Source organism: Lepidothrix coronata, unplaced genomic scaffold (assembly GCF_001604755.1).
Source record: "Lepidothrix coronata isolate B3197 unplaced genomic scaffold, Lepidothrix_coronata-1.0 Scaffold175, whole genome shotgun sequence".
NCBI classification, from domain to species: domain Eukaryota; kingdom Metazoa; phylum Chordata; class Aves; order Passeriformes; family Pipridae; genus Lepidothrix; species Lepidothrix coronata.
This window is the reverse complement of record NW_016690355.1, coordinates 544,372-564,644: the sequence shown is the minus strand read 5'-3', so window position 1 is coordinate 564,644 and position 20,273 is coordinate 544,372. Positions and strand designations below refer to the sequence as shown.

General features: G+C 42.0%; 1 protein-coding gene across 4 annotated transcripts in view; it reads right to left on the bottom strand.

The window, feature by feature from the left end:
- The window catches only part of SPOPL (speckle type BTB/POZ protein like), a 63,181-nt gene extending 47,422 nt beyond the window's left edge, over positions 1-15,759 (bottom strand). For 3 of the 4 annotated variants that reach the window (XR_001877249.1, XM_017830202.1, XM_017830200.1), the window contains exon 1: positions 15,658-15,759. The gene's annotated coding sequence lies outside the window, so the exon portion shown is untranslated. Of the gene's footprint in view, positions 1-3,131; positions 3,152-15,657 lie in introns of those variants that run through there. The other variant, XM_017830201.1, reaches the window with a different exon arrangement.
- Positions 15,760-20,273: the final 4,514 nt, after the last annotated feature.

Genomic DNA, 20,273 nt, shown 5'->3' with positions numbered 1-20,273 from the left:
GCAATGCTTTACAAAAGTAAGCACCTATGTATGCATCACACAACACCACTAATGACCATATTTCAACATCCCCTTTGCAAATTACCACCTTGACCACTCCAGTCATGTTACAGCTTTCTTTAGGATCTTCTCCTTTGATTTGCAGAATAACCAGGGCCTTGTGAACACTCAGTTATTAGTACCAAAGCTTTAGTGTTCCACACAGGCATCATTCAGCCCTAGAAGAACATCCAGCCACCTGGGAGAAGAATATGTTCACACAACCCTGAGATTTCTAAAGGGAGGGTAAGAAATTAAACTTGCATTAAAAGTAGTAATTTCCTCCACACGTCTTTCATGGATGCCTTGTATCTTTAACTCCAAGAGCTTCTACTCAAGAACCAAAATCACCACACCACAACCATGTGCTGGTTCCCTACTGAAGTACAAAGCTTAAAACCAGTTTGAAGTCAACTCACCAACTCTCCAGAACTTTCTAACTGCAAATGAAGCAATTTTGTTACGAATTACCACCTAATAGAGTGCTACAGTTTCTCCTGCCCATCAGGAATTGAGTCACATGCCCAGATCCATCACATAATACCTAAAGACACACCATTAGTCAGCCTACTCGCCTTTGAACCTGGCTAATGAGAGAAGGTGGGCCCATCAGAGGTAGCTCTGGGTTACTGGGCTGACTCTGCTCTAGGGAGGGTTTGCTCTCACCTGCAGACAGGTTCCTGCCAGAAGCACAGCCTTTCACTTAAGCCGCTCCATTAAGTTGCTAAAAAGTGAAATGAACCCTGATCAAACCAGATGAAAGTCAATTATTTCTGCCACAAAACATTTTCTCTTAGTACAGAAAGTTTCTTTAAACATATCCTGCTATCACTTAGGGCAACAATCTTCCCGCAACATTTGCCATAAAGGTCTTTTTAGTTGTGATAGAACAGCATTAATTGCCCTACTCAAAAGGCCTGATTGCACATCACCAGTACTGTTGGAACTCTTAGAACTCTTCCTTCAGGGATGGGCAACACTTAGAAACAAGGTTTCATGCAAACATTGGTAAGAAGACACTGCAAGACCACATGTAACTCACTCATGAGGTAAAGGAGTTTACAGGAATTCCTGTAGGAATTATTCCTACAGGAAGAATTCTCCTTTGTGAATGGCTATGATCCTCAGTGGATGTTTTCCCACCCACCTTTCTGGTACTGCTTCTCACTCAGTTGTGGTATGAAGTAGCCTCTCCACATTAAAGCCTGCTGACATGGGGATCTGAATCACAAAAGTATAAAACCCTGAAAACAAAGCTAATTCCCAATTTTTACCAGATGAGGAAGCAGATGATATATAATCACTCTACTAACAGATCTGCTAAGACAGGATGAAAACAAAATATTGAATAGGTCTCCTGCAAGATATGGATCACTGAGACACTGAAGACTAATCATAACTACAGTTCAGCTGTCTCTCATAAATGACTTTTTCCCAAATAAAACTTGCATTTATTTACAACAATATTTAGTACTTAATTAGTACTTGTCAGAAATGAAAACTAGTAACAAATAGCACTCCTAAATTTAATATAATAGAACTTGTTTGCCCCATATTTTAAGCAGGAAACATATGTATTGTTGTGTTTACACAGATTTTGCTTACAGGTTTATAACTGGCTTTGATTCTCTGTACAGAACCACCCAGAGTAAAATTCTAGAGAAGGATACACATGAACATCTCTCTTTCATAAAGCAAATATTAGCACTTATATTACCATTATTTCAGGAAGCACATCCTAGTCAGTGATAACAACTGAAGCTGCTCCCCACACACATGATTGATTTTACGCAGAACCATATCCTGAAAGGGTTAGAACAGCTTAACTCAGCTTTACTGAACCTATTTGCTGCTCTTCAATTCTTCAAAGCTAAAACCAAGAAGAAATACAGCCCATTCCTTATTCTGTCATTTGCATGAGATGCACAGGACTGTCTCATCTCTCATCTGTACCTCAATTCTTCAGTCCATTGGACCAGTCAGCTCCCTGTAACCATGAAGGAGCAGCAGATCTGAGACAAATCTGCTCTGAAGGGGTTTCTAAATTGAAAAAGCCTGAAAATAACTGCTGTACAGGATCTCTTTAAGAAAGTGTTCAGTGACCTCATGCCAGCTACCAGTAGCTACCTGTCCCCTCCTGTCTCACAGTTAAATCAGCTTGATTCAATAAGAATTTAACTCTAAGTAAAGGTAGTTATTTTCAATTATTTTCAGGTCCATCTGCTGCCTTGTCTCTGTACCACCTCTACCCAGGGCATCCATACTTTAGAGGATGCTTTCACCTAGTGCTTTTAATTCACTCAGGTCCTGAAAGAAGGCCTGATTTTACATAAGGACACTTTTCAGGTCTTTCAAAATAGCTTCAGCTTTTTGTAAAGCTTCCAATCACAGCATTAGGATGAGGCAGCCGATTTTCATGACCTCCTGATACGTCTCTGAGAAGCAGATTTACATCTCACTTGTTTTCACATGGATTTACTAAGCAAATCAAACTTTTCGATTGTGAAAACTAGGAGAAAGCAATAACTTTAAATACTTGATATTATCCTGGGAGTCTGTGCTGAGCAGCTGTTTGTATTTTTTAGTATGCCTGGATGCACAATTTTAAAAAGTCTTACCCACTCTGAGTGGCCACTGATGGTCACCAGGGTAAAGTGGACGCTGCATGGGAAGCCTGAAGGTGAGGACAGAGGTGCAACTACACACCCACCCTTTGTTCTGCTGAGCTCTGCGTGGGGAGAAGACTAAATACTACTTTGAAGAAATTGTTTATGAATCATTGATTAGCCACTGTCATCAGCTCTGACAAAAAGGTTTTTCAAGCACCAACCCCTCATCACAGCCCATTAGGGCAAATGGCTGGGAACAGAGAGAGCTGCAGTTCACAAAACCAGTTGGAGAGCGACTGGGCGGAATTAAATCAGTGAAGTGCAGGACGACAGGCCTGCTGTCTGCAGGATGAAACAACTTGGAGGGACAATTTTCATGCTACAACCTGCATTTATTTCTCTGCAGGCTATCCTGAACAAAGCACCAGAAGTGACAGGACATTATCAGGCCATAGCTCCAAGAGTTTTCAGGCAATGTCATACCTGTCTGGACAGGGCTCAGCAAACCAGTCAGTGTGGCCATTCTGCCAGGCAGGAATCTCTGGCCATCTGAGGAACTTGCACTGGGAACAGCAAAACAAGTTTTAGCAGATGAGGGCAAAACAAGTTTCTGGTTTTCAAAAGGAAAGCAAGATGTATTTTTGAAGGGTGTCAAGTACCTTTGCTGTTTGTTTGAGGTTTTTTTTAATCAAGTGATATACTGAATGGGGTGCAGCAATCAGTGCTGATTTTACTCTCTGAGAGTTTATTGTCTTAGATTAAAAAAAATAGAAAAGCTCAAAGATACTTTGCTTCACCTGTACTCCCTGACCCCAAACATGATGGGCTTGACAATTCTTCTACTGGTCTCTTAAGGAAGGTATTGGCTTCACCTGATAATCACTCTGCTCTCTGATAAACTCTCACCAGTCTCTGATAAACCAGGACCTTCACAGAGCTCAGTATTACTTGCAGAACAATGGGCAAGTAGGCACATAACATAAAAAAAGAGAAATTCGCAATGTACATTTTATTTAGGATTCAACTGAAGTGCTCTTCTAGTCAAACAAATATTTGTGTTTAACTTCAAGCCATCTGAAGTTGATTATTGCCAATTTATTACCTACACATACAGTGTAAAGCAAGCATGGGCTACCTTCCATAAAATGTATTTACATGGAATTTCATTAAAAGCTGTATTAGCATTCTATTTTCCTAACTTAGGATGAGATCTTAAGATTCAAACCTACTTCCTATATCAATAACGTGAACTTCAAAAATATTTTGTTTCCCTTCTCTGACATTGAGTATTTATCAACATTATTCTAAACAAAGTTACTTTTCAACCTCTCAGAGCTAGACAAGAACACATTCCCAGTCTCTTACATCTTGCATTGGAATTATCTCAACTTTTTCACTGCAAAAACGACTAGCTTATTAAGAAAGCACCACATACATATGAACACACACAAAGAAAAATTCTCTACTCCCCCAATAATAAACCCACAGAACACTTCATAAACTTATTTGAAGAACTGCCCTGTTAGCAGGATCTTGGGCCAGCTCTCACACCTAGGAGCAGAAGCTCAGTTTAACCAGATCCTAGGAGATCCTCCAGAGCACTGACAGTGTAACAGGGGCACAGGAGCAGGTGCTGCAGGTTAAGCAGTGACCATGGCAAGGGTTTATCTTTGTATTTCAATGAGGATTACAGTCAGCAAATTACTGGCAGGAATGGCAAAACAAACTGCCTTCTGCAGGGTATCCAACACACCCTGAAAGTCAAATCCAGCCTGGCAGAACCCAACCCACAGATCAGTTCACCAAGCAAATCAGTGACCCTGTCCTGTTCCCACAGGAACGAGAGGGAAAGAACACTGTGAGCTGGCTGATCAGTCCCTGCTGAGGCTCTTCTCTCCAATTTCTATTCCTCCCAGGGCTTGAGCCTCCAGGATCAAAGTGTTTCCCTCCTGGGCCATACCAGCAAATCCCACCCGCGTGCACTGCATATTCCCCTTGAATGGTGATGGTCTTCTCCTGAGCAGGGCTGAACATTTCGAGAAATGCAATGCTGTTGTGAAATAACTTTTTTCCCCTTGTCGTGATTTAACCCCAGCCAGCAACCAAATTAACTCTACCCCAGCCAAAACCAGCACACACCCCTCCCTTTGGAAATATTGATAGTTCATCACTGGTTGAAATAAAAGATCACCCTCTGAGGGTTAACTGGCAATAACACCCTGTTCCTCCAGCTTTTTATTCCTAGTAAATACACAATTCAGAACCCAAATACAGTTTGTCTAATTGTACAGAAAAAAGTTTTAATTTTGTTTTCTTTTTTTTAAATCTGAACTGAATAACCCTTTCATTCAATAAAATCAGCTTCCAATAACCCATTCAAAATAAACACATTCTACTTACAGAGATATTGATTTTATTTCCTCTCATTAAATGATCACCAGTGAATAAAGTATTATGTAGTATTATATAAGTAATATGTGTTACATATAATACTATCTATCAGTAGTTGTTATTCAAGGAATTAGTTTTGTTTTTCAAATGACTGAGGAGGAAAATTCTTGGGAAAAACACTTAAGTGCTTTAAGGTTCACCATCTTATCACTTCTTGGGTGAGCAAGAACACATTTCTGAAGTTAAAGATGGGAGAAACAAACAAACCAGACCAAATAGTTACCTCTCAGGTGAAAGGCACTCTAAGGCCCAAGTAAAAGCCACTTATCACTCCCCCATCTGAAGCAACGTTCCACTGTGCTCACCAGTTCCAGGTAGCATCAACTTATGCAGGTCGAACTATTTAAAAGTGAAGAAAGCCACGTCCCTTTCTCCTTGGTCACAGAAGGATTTGTGTAACAGCCACTCTCACCCGGGTCATGCTTATCCAGTGGCACGAAACTCCTGTGGCTGGAATGCTGCTCAAATCCACAGAGGAGACATTATCTTTCTCATTGAATCTCAGAGACTAAAAAAATATCCAGCTGAAGAAACTGGGGTGTTTTTCCTGTTTAAGGATTTGTCTTATAAGCAGTTACGCTTACAAAAATTCATAAGATTTCTTACGAAAAACCCAAGTTTGTGAAAGATAAGGTTGTTTATTAATTAGCAGGATTTGCATCTCTTCAGAAATGATCTTTCTGAAAGAATTGCTAAAAACTAAGTTTCCTGATGGATGATCCACAACACAACAACAGACATTTGAAAGGTCTATTAAGCTCAGGCAGTTATGCAGTTTGTTCAGTATCATCATTGGCTTCTCTGAAAACAGACTCAGGATACACTTAAGAAAATTTAAATACAGTGTTTAGTATTTATTGAATTAAAAACCTATCTATTGCTGCATCATTTTAGTGAACAGAATTACTGATACTGAGACAATTGCAATCACACATATCCACCCCCTAAGTCAGAAAATCTACAGGTTAAGGATAAACTACACTTTACATTACCTATAGTACTTCTAACATACAAAAGGTTTCTTTTTCAGGGCCAGAGAAGGGAAGTTGGCCTGTGCACAGGAAGATCCTGTGACACTTACTGAAGAAGAAGCCTGTAACAGTTAAAAGGGTTTGAGGCTTTTTTAGAACATAATATTAAAAAATGCTTATTTAAGTACATGTTTTCCCCGGAACTGCACAACAGCAATCAAGTTTACACAAACCCAAACCAGCTGTGGGGCTTAAATCATAAGCTCTGGCTACTCCCATGTGCTTCACGGTTAAAATCTCAGCCTTGCCATCCCCCAGCTCTGCTGGAAGCCTGTGCCCAGCCAGGAGACACACATACACACACATCAGCACCCACACCACAGGCCAATTCCTGACCCTCTCCACGCTTCTCCAGTGAGAAAAAAATACTACCTTGGACTGGACCGTGACAGCTGAGAAACTACATATACACCCCGTCACCCCTGCCCAGGGGACAGCAAACTCCAGCAGGGAGGGCAGGCAGCTGGGGTCAGAGACAACCTAAAATAGCTGCAACTAAGACTACAGAATTCAAAAGCAAATCCTCATGGTAGTTCCAGCAGAAGAGCCCCAGCAAAGCAAAACCCAGCACATGTGAAATGCCCAACTTTTCAGGAGGATGGGGCTCCACCTGTAACTGATGACACTGAAGTCAGCAGCTCAAAATTAGCAAGGTGATGATGATATTAGCTGTAAAAACTGTGAAGCCGAGTACATGTAACTTTCAGGCTTTTCTCTGAATTTTCTTTCCTATCCTAAGCCTTTGAAAAATAAAGTTGAATTTTACCTCAGCTGAGAGAAAACCTTAGTGGCTCAGCAGAGCTTCAGCTGTAACCATCTAGTTTACATCAGCCAAGCTTATTGATAAAAATCCCTCAGCATTAGCCTTGCATTATTGTTCTGTAGTATAGGAAACCCATTGTGCTCTGTATCAGATATCCCAGACCATTCCCTACAGCAGTCATCTATCCATTTCCCTGGAGAAGAAATGCAAGATTATTTCTTACAGCATTTTTCATTTTCATTGCCCAGTCTAGTTTTATGGCACCCAAAAGATGGGTATTTCCACCACAACTTCTCTTGGGAAACTATTCTATTTTAATAAACTATTGCTGTTGGGTTTTTGTTCCTGGTATACAGCCAAAGTGATCTTTTCCCCTCCTTAGTTTCACTCCATTACTCTTACTCCAACAAACCAGTGACATGTGAAACTATATTAAATAAAGACATTTTTTCCCTAAATACTCCAGTTACACACAATCAAGAGTTCACCAAGTCGAAAATGCTAATCTTGACTTTATTCTTTGCACTTGAAACAGAAGCTTGAATTAGCCAGCAGAAAGTTGACTTCAGCTGTAACAAAAAAACATCTTTCTCTAGTAGATTCACAGCTAGTTTGGGGTGTTTTGCTTTGTTTTGTTTCTCTTTTCGTTTAAAATTCATAAGAGTTGTGAAAAGCACTGGACTATGCTCTCCAGAGACTGGTGCTTTCATTTGCTGCAGAGAAGCTGTTCAGAACAGCAGAATGCTCTGCCCATTAACCTCTGCAGACTGGTATCACCTGCAAAGCTCCCACTGAAGTGGTACAACTGCTTTCAGCAGCCAAAAGCTCGTACTCACAGATGTTATCAAGAGGGGGGTTGATCATTCACTTGTTGCCCTGTTACCTCTCGTGGCAAACAGTGGATACGTTTGTTCACACAGCTGCATCTTGGAAATGTTGAGAGCTACAGCTCATTTCAGGCCTGTTCCATGCCTGAGGATCAGACTTTGTGCAAAAAACAACTCATAAGCTAGGAAATTGAGAAAAAAACCCTCAAACTCATTTCTGTCAGAGGACCGAAGTGCATTTTGTGCTAGTTCACCCAAATATTCTTGTAACTGAACTAATTTCAATGGACTGGGTAATAAATTTCATTCACAACAGTTGATTAGACACATCCTAGGAAAGACAGGTAGGTCAAGAGGTAAAGCTGCACACTCACTTGCTTTGGTGAAAATGAAGCTGGAATCTCTGAAAGCCATCAAGGCAAGCAAAACTTGACATCTCAGTATTGGACCGCAGCTAGACAGGTTTACATCCACAGAGGTAAATAAGAAAATCCTAAAAGTTCATAGAATCACAGAATATCTTGAGTTGGAGGTGACTCATAAGAATGATTGAGCCCAGCTGCCAAATTCAGTCCAAGAGAAACTAGTTTCTGAAGTTCAAAGACAAATACACAATTTCTATCATTCTACTGTTTAAAAAACATCCAGATACCATTTTGCTTATACTTTTGGATTTAAGAACAACTCAAATGTAATCTGTTTAAGATCCCTTTTTCCACAACTAAAGCAATTTCAAACCTTTGCAGTTCCCTGTAAGTTTTCCCACTTACGGCACAGTCTTAGTTGCTCAACACAGAAGAAAATTCCCCAAGTTTGGAAAGTACAGTAAGGCAAAGAGGCTGGTGCAAGGCTGTCAGGGTGGCCTGATTATTGGGCACAGTTAAGCAGATTTCAGTCTGACAGAAGCAACGGGGTTGATAAAGAGCAGCAAAGTTCTATCACACCAAACTCTCTTTTCATGAGCTGCCTCAGCTGCTTTCAAGAGGCTCTTTCTGGCAACACACTCCACAAGCCACCACGTGGGTGTCTGTCACCAGAAGCTGTGCTTGCACAGGCTGCATCACCCCCAGCAATCGCCCACTGACAGCTACACTTCAGCAAGCCAAATATCCCTCCCAGCTTTGCTGAAGCACAGTCGGGCTTGCAAAGTCCTCCACTGGCTGTGGCAAGTAAACAGATTTGGTTTCATCTTCGGTGCTGCCAAACAAGGCAGACCAGAAGCAGATGCTCTTTGCCTCCATCCACAGACGACACAGCCCCGGTGTGAATCATCCCGACGAGGCCACCTCGTCAAATGCAGCACAGCGCCTGCAGTGCCGCCACAGAAAAGTGCTCTCCCAAAGCAGGAAAACAAACAGAAGGAAAAAATGCAATTTAATACCAGGAAATCAAGAAGTCAGCCAACATCAAGAGACGAGTCTGTCTTTACAAGTGCCTCTGAAAACCTCTGTGAAGGCCCAGACACTCTAATTTATTACTTACCCAGACTAACACTTGATGATGCTACTGCCATATATCTTTCCTCTCACCACTCAGTGAGTGGAGTCTCACAGTTGTTGGAAGAGATGGCACATTTCCAAACACAACTGCTATTTAAATCATTAAAAATGATGCCTGGCCTGTAAAACAATATTCAAAACCACTGACTACAGAAAAAAAGGTTGATTTTGTTTGATAATCTTATTAATATAAGTAATCATAGCAACTAACTCTGGATATAAAGTTTACCACACATGAATTTTGAGTGGTCTACTGCCTATGGAAGCTTTTCTTCTGCTTCTACTTGTATCATGCTTTACTTCCCTCCCCTCAGCCTTTTTTTTTTTCTTAAAGATTACAACCCACTTTAGGAGAACGTTACTGATAGAGCATCTTCTGCTATAAGCAAGACAGGAACTCCCCAAATCAGAAGCCTCTCTTGGGATGTAACAGTATTCATTCAAGACTACCATATCTGTTTACTGTATTTTTTCCCCTAGATCAACCACCTGATCAGTGTATTTTGCAAAACTTGCAAAAAGTGTATTTATGCAAACTTCTTCAGTAAAAGGATTTTCAGTTTCTTATAAACTATATCACCCCATATTGCAACACAAATATTATTCTCCTGCCATGCACATAAGTAACCAAAAAAATCTACCTTGACATGTTCTGCAAAAATCAAAAAAACATTGAAAGTACATTTCATACATTCTATTCCTCCGAAACCACCATGTGCCAAGCACAGTCCCAGACCCAAGAGTGAGATCACACCCACTTGGACAGTCAGTACAGCAATGGATTACATTAACCTACAATTACCCAAATCAGCTAAAGATTTTGGACAACTTGGTTTCCAGTATAACATTTCCAGAACTGAAGTAGTACGACTTAAGTCTTTAAATGAGTTCATACAGGCTCTAAGAACTTTCCAAATGCATGAAAAAAACACCTAAAAATAGGTACAAATTCAGATGAACACAAATAATTGCTGCAGTTAACTCTGCACACAGCACAGACACATCAGTTAAGATGACTGTATTTTGTCCTGTTACAAGAACAGTAATTCCATCTGATACATAAATATCAGTGTGCCCATACATCTGATGCTGACAAAAAGGAGCTAAAATTTACTATTTCCATTATATATTGCAGCATCCCCAAAGCTGAAACAAACTATTTTAAGCACTCGTTATCTAAATCGATTACAAAACAGTTCTGGTTTCATCTTCAAGAGTTTTGTTTATAAACAAACAAGTAACACTGAAATCAATCTCGGTTAACAAGGAATCCATCTGTTTTAAAATTTAAGAAAAGCTGCCACCAAAGAGTACTGGTTTTGTTGCTGAGGAAATGTCTACAGATTAATTCAGACCCCTATTGTGTTCAATGGTGAAGGCAGTACACATGTGCCTCCTCTAAATAATTTAAAAAAATTATTAGCTAACTAATCTGAATCATTAGGTTAATACATTAAGCTCTCAAAACAACAAATTACATGTATTTAGATTTTATTTCAACTTAAACCAGTGATTTTTAACTTAAATTCTGCATACTGAAACTGTCCTTCACAGGCTACAGGCCATGCTGATGGAAAAAACAGATTCATCAATTAGAAACCGAATATGCATTAAAGAAAGCCAGGAAAATTAAAACTTTTGTGAAAAGAAATTTTCCAAATAAAAAGTCAACATGGAACAGAGAGCTAGAAAGTAGGACACCACAGGAGAAAGTAATACCAGCTCTTCCTTGGGCCAGAGTTGTGCAGCTACACATCATTTCAGTTGTTCAGGAAGCAACCGCTGAAGCAACTACCCCAAACTCTTTTAGTCACCCAAGTCTAATTAATTTGCTGAACATTTAATACACAAGAAAACAAACAGTTTGAAGGAAATCAAGAGCAAGTCATTGCTCCCCCCATTCCCTTCATCTGCGCTCATAACTCTACCTATGAATCGATTTTGCAAAAGACTTGACCAACTGGTAAGCGAGCTCTTGGGAGGGGACACACATTAAAGGAACAACCAGGAAGGAGGCCGAGAGAAAGCCTGGCTCCCAAGTTTCACCCAGTGATCCTTTCCACTGCACAACAATAAGAGGTTCCCACCCCATGAACTTTGGAAGTTTCCCAACTGCTGGAGACATTTACTCCACCAGCAGCAGCACTGCCTACGCCAAGAGCTACTCTGTTGCATTCTCCCTGGCACACAATTGCTTTTCCTTTCTCTAAAGCAGCCAGGCAAATTACACATCAAATGATAATTCACCTTTGAACTACTTAAGGAGTCAAGTCACAAAACAGTGCAAAGAGCAAATGTCACGCGAACGAAGGCGGATGAACTGGCACAGGCTGTTCCCTACTCAGCTGCTGAGGTACCACCAACTACAGGCTCAGCAGCTGCCTGTGCCAAAGCAATCCTACAGCGTGAGTACAATCAAACTGCAGCTTCCAATAATGCCTTGTCAGCTAGAAGAGCTGAGATCTGAAGTTTGCTCCATTAAAAACAATTGTCTCAAAAAACAAAAACAAGAAAAAAAACAACCAAACCAAACCAAAACTTTCACAGGCACGCAAGAAGTAAATTGCCATCTTGGAAGTGCTCACACAACCCACCAGCTTCATTCCTTGTATTTAGCAATGAAATCACGGGAAAGCCCACAGACATTTATAATGCTTAAAAAAAGAGGTTACAAGTACATACAGCAGCCTCTTTTACAGAGGTGAGAACTCAACACCAATATTTCTCCCCATTCATCCAGCACTGAACTTTATGTGAAGTCCACTTTGAAATCACTTAGTCCATCTTTAACCTCTGAAGAAGCAGCCTGACAAGGAAACTAGCTTTTTTCAGTAAAGCAACATATTACATTCGGTTTATATCATCTATTTTTGATGATTTCCACAGAGAGAAAGAGACAAGTAACCAATTAAAAGTGGCAAGCGTAATATTTTTCACCAAAAAAAATTATAAATCAAGTGATAAATGGCTTCTGAGAGATACAAGGCAGTATCAAGGATAAGTAATTTAATTTAGGGAATTTGGACATGTGAGCTCTTTGGATTATTCCATGCCAATGAGTTTCTGAACCAGCTGAAAGAGTATCTCACTTTCCACTACATTTCCCAAATGCTATATGCAAACACTGATCACAACAACGTTGACAGACACATACATGCTTGCAAAGTGATTCCATAAAAAACCTTTATAGCTGACAAAGAATAATTTTAAACCAGGTTACAAAAAAACACATTGGAAAGCTATTAAACTTGGGTAAAATGGAACCAAGAGAGTTGAGGTTTTTCAGGTTAAGCTCTTTCCAATATTCAACATATACTCCTGCCAAAATTCCACCACACAAGTTGAATAGCTAAAACATTACAGAAAGAAAAAAAAAAATTATGTGAAATACACACTCTGCAACATACTTATACACACTACCTAAAAAAACCCCACTGAACTAAGGCAAGTGTCCATTTTCTCTCAGTTAAAAACTACTACAACATCTAAATTACCACTATTAAAACACCTCAATTTCTCACACAGTTGCAACAATTCTCCTCTAAGTACTGAGCACAAACAGAAGGAGAGATTTCCTACTTCCAATAGGAAGACTTTTGGTATCAGTGGGACAAGAAGAAACTGAAACAAAGCTTGCTAAAGACATAAACTGGATAGTTTCTCAAGGATTCAAAGGAAGGAAGAAGTCTCTTGTGAATATGCACATATTTTGCAGAGGGGAAAGGGAATTGTGGAATCATAGAATGGGTTGGGTTGGAAGGTACCTTAAAAACCATCTTGTTCCAACCCCCCTGCCATAGCAGGGACACCTTCCACTAAACCACGTTGCTCCAAGCCCCATCCAACACGACCTTGAACAATTCCAGGGGTGGGGCATCCACAGCTTCTCTGGGCAATCTGTGGCAGCGCCAAGAGCCAAAGGTACAAGAGCCTTTTGGAGAGCACAGTCTCTGATGTGATGGCTCAGGCATTAGACAAGCACTGAGGCAAGTGTCTCCTATTCTATCCTAAAAATGCAAGGCCCAGAATATACACAACAAAATGCACAGTCCATGCTTTGATCCAGGGCATAGTGTTTTGAAGACCTCAGGATTTTACTACAACGAGTATCTGGTTACTGTTTCTAGAGAGTGTAACAACCTCATTTACACTTCCTTAGTCTTAACCATGTTTTGCTAGGAAGCAGGAAGCAGAAAGGGCAGCACGTTGTCAACTGCTTTTTACAACGAGACAGAAATGCCCATAAGGAGCATATGAACCCGTCACAAAAACTGTGAGAAAAAGAACACCAAAAATATCCACTTGTCATCAACAGGAAAACACAAGGAAAAAGAACAAAACAGGATGGGGTAGTTTTGCAATGCAAGACACACGGAAGCCTATGCCTGAGCATGTACCAGAGCCTGGAAACGAATTCAACAGGACACATTTCTAACTATGATTAGAATCACTTCTACAAGGGCATGAGATGTAAAGAGAAAAACGTGAACAGATAAGGTAGAGGTGTGAAGGGATTCTATATGAAAGGCTGGAAAAACGACAAATGCAGACAGAAAACCTGGGAAGAATGAATGAAGAGAGAAGTTAATGAGATCGATGTGCAAGTCGATCGATGCTACCTATTGGTGTCCTTGGCGATTTCTTCTCCACTTTAACTTATGTTGATAATGACAACTGGTTTCATTTTCTCTCCTGTATATTTACGTTTAGGTGCTTTCAAAGGCACAGAGAGAAACATAACACATAGAAAAAAGAGGAAAAAAACAGTTTTATAATATGTGATTTCAACTGAACATCTGAAAACTGTAAAGAGCATGCACTGACAGTTGAAATCAGTGATTAGGGCCAGAAAAAACCCTGGTGGCTTTTCAAATTCATTTTATATTCGTCTATGGTATATACAAGTTTTTAATAGCAACAAGTAGCTAGCACTGCCTATGCAAGCACAGAATGTAATTCTTTATTTTCACTGACAGTTTAAAAGCAGACTGCAAAGTACCAAAGTTAAAAGTTTGGCAGAAAGCTGTTTCAAGGCAATATAACACGAAGGATATTTCTGGATATATAAAATCTCAGGTTTCCAGAAGAGAGTTAAAAGCAGTTTCTGCTGATGTACCAAAGCCTATATAAAGTTAGCAGCTTTATATACAAAAGACATATTGTTTAAAAATTATTTTCCCTTTCCTGAGTAAATATCCACTTACAGAGTGGGGGGAAAACACCATGCAGTAGACAAACACTGGAAATCCTTCACAAACATTTACATTTGTCCTCACATCCCAGAAGGCCCAGAGAGAGAGAAGCCAGGTAAAACTTTCAGAAGTAACAGTGAGTACTACCTGTCCCTCTAAAGAGGGATATTTATTACCAGAAATAAAGGTTTTAGTAAAAACACAAAAAGGAACAAAGCCTTTTTTCAACAGTTAAAACAAAATGCCTTGGCAGCCATACAAATGGCTCAGCTCACAACCACTGTGGTAAAAATTCCTGTAACCATATGGGATATCTATCAAAATAATGCATTCTGCAGAACTGATAAGAATAAGGAATGACCCAGCTTGACTGTCACAGATTGTTCGTCTTGGCAGGAGGCTCAAAACAATCCTTTTTGTTTAAACACTATTTTTATAACTCTTAACACCATTTTAGAAAACAAGTTTAGAATATATCCACAAAGCAAAGCTACGTTTTAAAACAGATTGGTTTTATATCCTGCAGTTAAAAAAAAAAAAAACAAAAAAAAAGAAACAGGAACTCAGCAACATCGCTGCTGTTGCCTCCTTTGTTTTGCTGTTTTCCATTCTTTACGTTCTTTCTCACCTACTTGTGCTCTCAAAGAGGCTCAAAGTGATGCAAATTCCCCCGGACTCCCGGGAATTTCAGCAGGCGACATCATCAGGTGAAACCCAGCCTTAGTCAACTCCACTTCCTGACCACGTCTAAGATGGAGCGCGCAGCCCCGATGAATCAACCAGGAGCTGTTTTACACATTATTCACTCGCTCCTACAACCTCCCTCAAAGTTCTCTGCAGCCCCGAAGGGAGAAAAACCCCCTCCACTTCCCTTCCTTCTTTTACTTCCCTACGAGACGCGAACTTCCCAAAACAAACTGCGCTTGGGGATAACGAGGGCACAGGCGGAACACAACGCGCTGCCTGGCTGGGCTCTCCGCGGCTGGAAGCGCTCATCCCAGGGCCTGCGGGAGCCCAAGGTAGGGATCCTGGATCGCTGGAGCAGTGGATCGCCGGAGCAGCGGATCCCATCCGTGCGAGCACCGCCCGCCCCAGCGCCGGGCAGGGCCGCTCCCGCCCTGCCCTCCCCGCAGCACCGCCAGGCCGCTGCCCGGGGCAGGGGCACCCGGGCGCACAACAAAGGTTTTTCCATCCCCACTCCCAGCCCCGCACACGCACAGACCCGCACGGGTCCCCCGGCACGTACCGGATCGCGGCGCTGGCGGGGTCGCGGCGGGGCTCATTCCGCCGGGGCGCGCAGGGTGTGACGGTCACCGGCGCCCCGCGGGGGGCGAAGGCGGCGAGCCCGAGCGGCGGCGGAGCCGCATCGCTGCCCTGCCCGCTCCCCGCCGCTCCCGCTGGCCCCGTCCCGTCCCTGCCCCGCGCTCGGCACCTCCCGGCTCCCGCACGGCCCCGCTCCCGCTCCCGCCGCACTTCCGGGAGGAGCGGTCACGCGGCGCCGCTTCCATCCGGGAACGCGCGCGGGGCGGGGCGGGATGAGCCGGGCGGGGCCGGGCGGGGTGTCGGGCGGGCGCTCCCGGGATGGGACCTCGGCGGGGCGTGTGGTGCGGCTGACCCCCCGCTCAAGAGCGTGGCACACGATTGAGTCCAGACGGTTCTGGAATATCTCCAGTGAGGGAGACTCCACACCCTCTCTGGGCAGTCTGTTCCAGTGCACGGTCACTCGCACGTTCACTCCACCCCATGGAGTGGAGTGAATTCCCGTGCGGCAGTTTCCGCCTCTTGTCCATCGAGAGGGATGGAGCACCTCTCTGAGGTGCTGAGGGAAACAGGTTGTTCAGCCTGGAAAAGAGAAGGCTTTGGGGTAGGTGACCTAGCTGTGGCCTTCCAGTACTTGAAGGGAACTTCAGGAAAGGTTGAGAGAAAGGGATTGTTCAGCCCAGAAAAGAGAAGGCTTTGGGGGTGACCTAATTGCGGTGTTCCATTACGTGAAGGGAACTTAGAGGAAAGACTGAGAGAAAGGGATAGCCTGGAAAAGAGAAAGCTTTGGGATGAACTTATTGTGGCCTTCTAGTACCTGAAGGGAACCCTTCCAGTACCCGTTGAGGAAAGCCTGAGAGAAAAGGATTGTTCAGCCTGGAAAAGAGAAGACTTTGGAGTGACCTAGTTGTGGCCTTCCAGCACCTGAAGGGAACTTACAGGAAAGATGGGGCAAAACTGTTTATAAGAGCATGGAGCGAGAGGACAAGGGGGAATGGTTTAAACTGAAAGAGAGTAGGTTTAGATCAAATATTAGAAAAAAATTCTTTACTGTGAGGGTGGTGAGGCTCTGGCACAGGTTGCCCAAAGATGTGGCTGCCCCATCCCTGGAAGTGTTCAAGGCCAGGTTGGATTGAGGCTCTCAGCAACCTGGTCTGGTGGAACGTGTCCCTGCCCATGGCAGGAGGGTTGGAATGAGATCTTCAAGGTCCCCTTCCAACCCACGCCATTCTATGACTCTATTGCTTGGCATCACCAAGAAGAGCCTGGCTCCATCTTCTTGGCAACCCCCCGCTTTAAATATTTATACATATTAATGAGGTCCCCTCTCAGTCATCTCTTCTTGAGGCTGAACAGACCCAGCTCCCTCAGCCTTTCCTCATGAGGGAGATGCTCCAGTCCTCTAATCATCCTCGTTGCCCTCTTCTGTACCTCCCCTCAGAGTGGTCAGGGGGGCTCCCTTGAAGCAGCTACCTGGTCATTACCCCAGTTGCCAGAAAGGTTCACAATGTGGGGCAGATTTGGGGCTTCTGAGGACTTTTTAGTTAGTTAATTATAATTTTGGTTTTCAGATGATGTCATCCTAAAATTGACACTTGTGAGCTCCGTCTGCTCCTTGGTATTGGGCTTAACAAGAACTAGCCTTCGGTTCTCTTCATCAGACTTACAGGGCTGATGTTGGGTTCTAAGCCTCTCACCTGGTGCACAGATCTGCTCCTGGCTGGCACAGCCGTGGGCTTCAAGCCCTTCGCACCACAGCCCCTGACCAGGGTTCTTCTGCTCTTACCACACGTGTTCACTACCCAGCAGTTCTGAGAGCTGTCGGTCAGATTGGTTTCCTTTAGACACAGGTGAATTTCTCTACATCATTGACATATCTTCCTAATTGCTTCTAAAAATAAATGGTGTGATAATTGGTAAATTGCATATACAGTACTGCAAACTTCCCTGTGGGGGGTTGGAAATGAAGCTTAAGCAGTATGTTTTACTTTGTTTTTCAGACAAATGGGATTTTAAAGAAAACATCCTCTATGGAGACAATTAAGACTCAGTGACACCTTAATTGCTTCTCTTGAGAACCAGCACTAAGAGTACATACACACAGCATTGTGCTGTGTAAGGATACCCAGGCCAGCAAGGTCTCAAGATCAATACAACTGCATTAGTGAGGCACAGAGCCCTGGATAATTCATCTTGCAGAGAAAAACTGCACTGACAGGGCCATACTGCTTTTGGTAGTACTAGTTCTCAGAACTATTTCAGGAACCTGTCTAGCATTGCACTGTATTTTCAGATGTCTCAGCATTTTTTGTTCGCTTGGAGCCTTTTTCATACCAGGAAATAGTTTTACAGCCACGGCCAGAACTTACTCCATTTAGAAAGCCAGATGAGTGCCAGGAGGACCAGGCTGTTACCTTTCATAGGGCCCATTACTTAGAGGAAAACACAATATACATTTGTTGTTTGCATCAGACACAGGTAGAACACAGCCTATAGGAATTTTTGGTCTTATCAGTGCTTGGAGACACTGTTGCAACTGGGAAGTGAAAGATGTCCACTCTTTCACAGGGCAGAATTCAGTCACTGCTACTGGAAATCAGGAGTGGATTCCTAGTTGTAGCTGAGAAGTCTGCCATGGAAATCTTAGGATTTAATTAGACTAACTTAGCACATAGGAAGAACAGTAAGCCAACTGAATCTTTGTATGTAATAACCATCATTTCCGTTAAATCCTGCTGTAGAGACTGTCTGCAAAGATGGATCGTTAACAGAAGTTATGGAAAACTGCATATTTGTCAGCAGACAAAAGGTGAAATTATAGCTCGTGCACCCATTGGGCTGAAAAGTCCTTTTGCTCACCCTCACCTATACAATATTCTGGTGTGGGTGGGCACATGCCACAGAACAGTGTGTAAATGGTTGCCAATCAAAGCAACTACCACCTTCCAGATCTGGAGTCTCCAGTTAGTTTTAACCAAAGTTTAACTTATTTTCCTGTGCTTTTCATCCAGTGCTCAGTCCTATTCCCTGCTATTCCCCCTTAGATTCCCATTTTTGTCCCCTCTTAGTGCTGAATTAAAGCACACCGTGTAGTACTGGCCTCTTGTGTAATGTTAAGGCAGAATGGTGTAGTGTCAGGATGCATTGGTGTTATTTGCATTATGGCAGCACTTAGTGGGTCAACTGAGATAAGTGACCCTTCATGCCAGACATTTCACAAAACACAGTTTGTAATCTAATAAGTCAGGACAGAAAATAGTAGCGAAAAACAAGGCAGGGTGAAATGATTAAGCACACTTCCAGAACACAGATTCTGTTAGAGATGGGGAGGAGGACAAAACTTTCCTGGGTCCAGAGTGAGTGCCTTAGATCATGCTTCCTCAGACCAGACAGGAGGTCCCATAGGAATATGCTCTTACAATACACACCGCTTTCTGGCAGAAACTTGGTGGTATTTATACTGTTTAAAGCTTTTCATAGAAAGAGCCTATGTTAGTTTATTGTCCTAAATAAAGCCTAATACTAAATATATTTAGTTTTCAAGTTATAGCAAGGGAAACTATATTTCCAAAGAAACCTTGGCACAGCACAATGGCTGTTGTAGTTGTTGGTTTTAATTGTACACACAGCCAGTAGTCCTGACTCCTCTATTTAGACTGTTTATCACTTCTCATTATGAAAAAGATCTCGTTGCACACATATGTGCAGGGGGAAGGGTTGTTTAATGTGTGAGACCTGTAAACATGTCATGATTGCAGCAGGGAACGTGAACTTGGAAGCAGTAGCAGCTGTCAGGTATTAAAGTCAAAAGAAGAAATCCGCTGTTGTAGAAGTTCTTTCCTCCCAGCTTTCACTGGGACAGAGCAATGTTTCCACTGTACTGTGGTTGTACCATCCTTCATTATGAAAGTCCTTATATTTAGAATAGAATAGAATAAACATTTCAGTTGGAAAGGTACCTACAGTGTCTATCTAGTCCAACTGATGATATTCTTTATTACAATCAATCTGGATCCCTTCTTAAAGACTGTTTCAAACACGTTACCTAGCAGTTCTTAGGGGTTTCTTTATAGAATAATTTTGCTTAAGAGTGCTCCTAAAAAGATTAAGTAAGCATGTTAACATAGAGTTATACGAGGATTAGTATTTGGAGATTTTAAGTGCTCTGGTCTGGGCAGCCAACACAGTGATCCCAGCATGATCAAGTTTCAGATTGTTGAGACTTTCACCTTAGATAAACCCTTCAAAATACAAATTCTGTCTGCTGTCATATTAAACATCATATTTCCTGTGCTTCTATTTGAAATAGAGAATGTATTCTAGGTTATTGATGAGATTTCTTCATCCTTGTTTTGTGATATGAGGTGAACTGAATTAAGCTGCTGCACATGATGATATTAACCCTCAGAGCATGTAAAATAGATTGTTTTCAGTATTAATCCCACAGATTTAAGGGAGGTAGTTGCATATGTAAATATGAAATGAAGTTATGAGTAGAAGCTATTCTCTACCCAATAAGTAGTCACATTTAAATTAAATTATATATCCTAATTAAAGATTCATTATAAGCCTCTTTGTGATCTTTTCGGTGAAAGGAGGCAT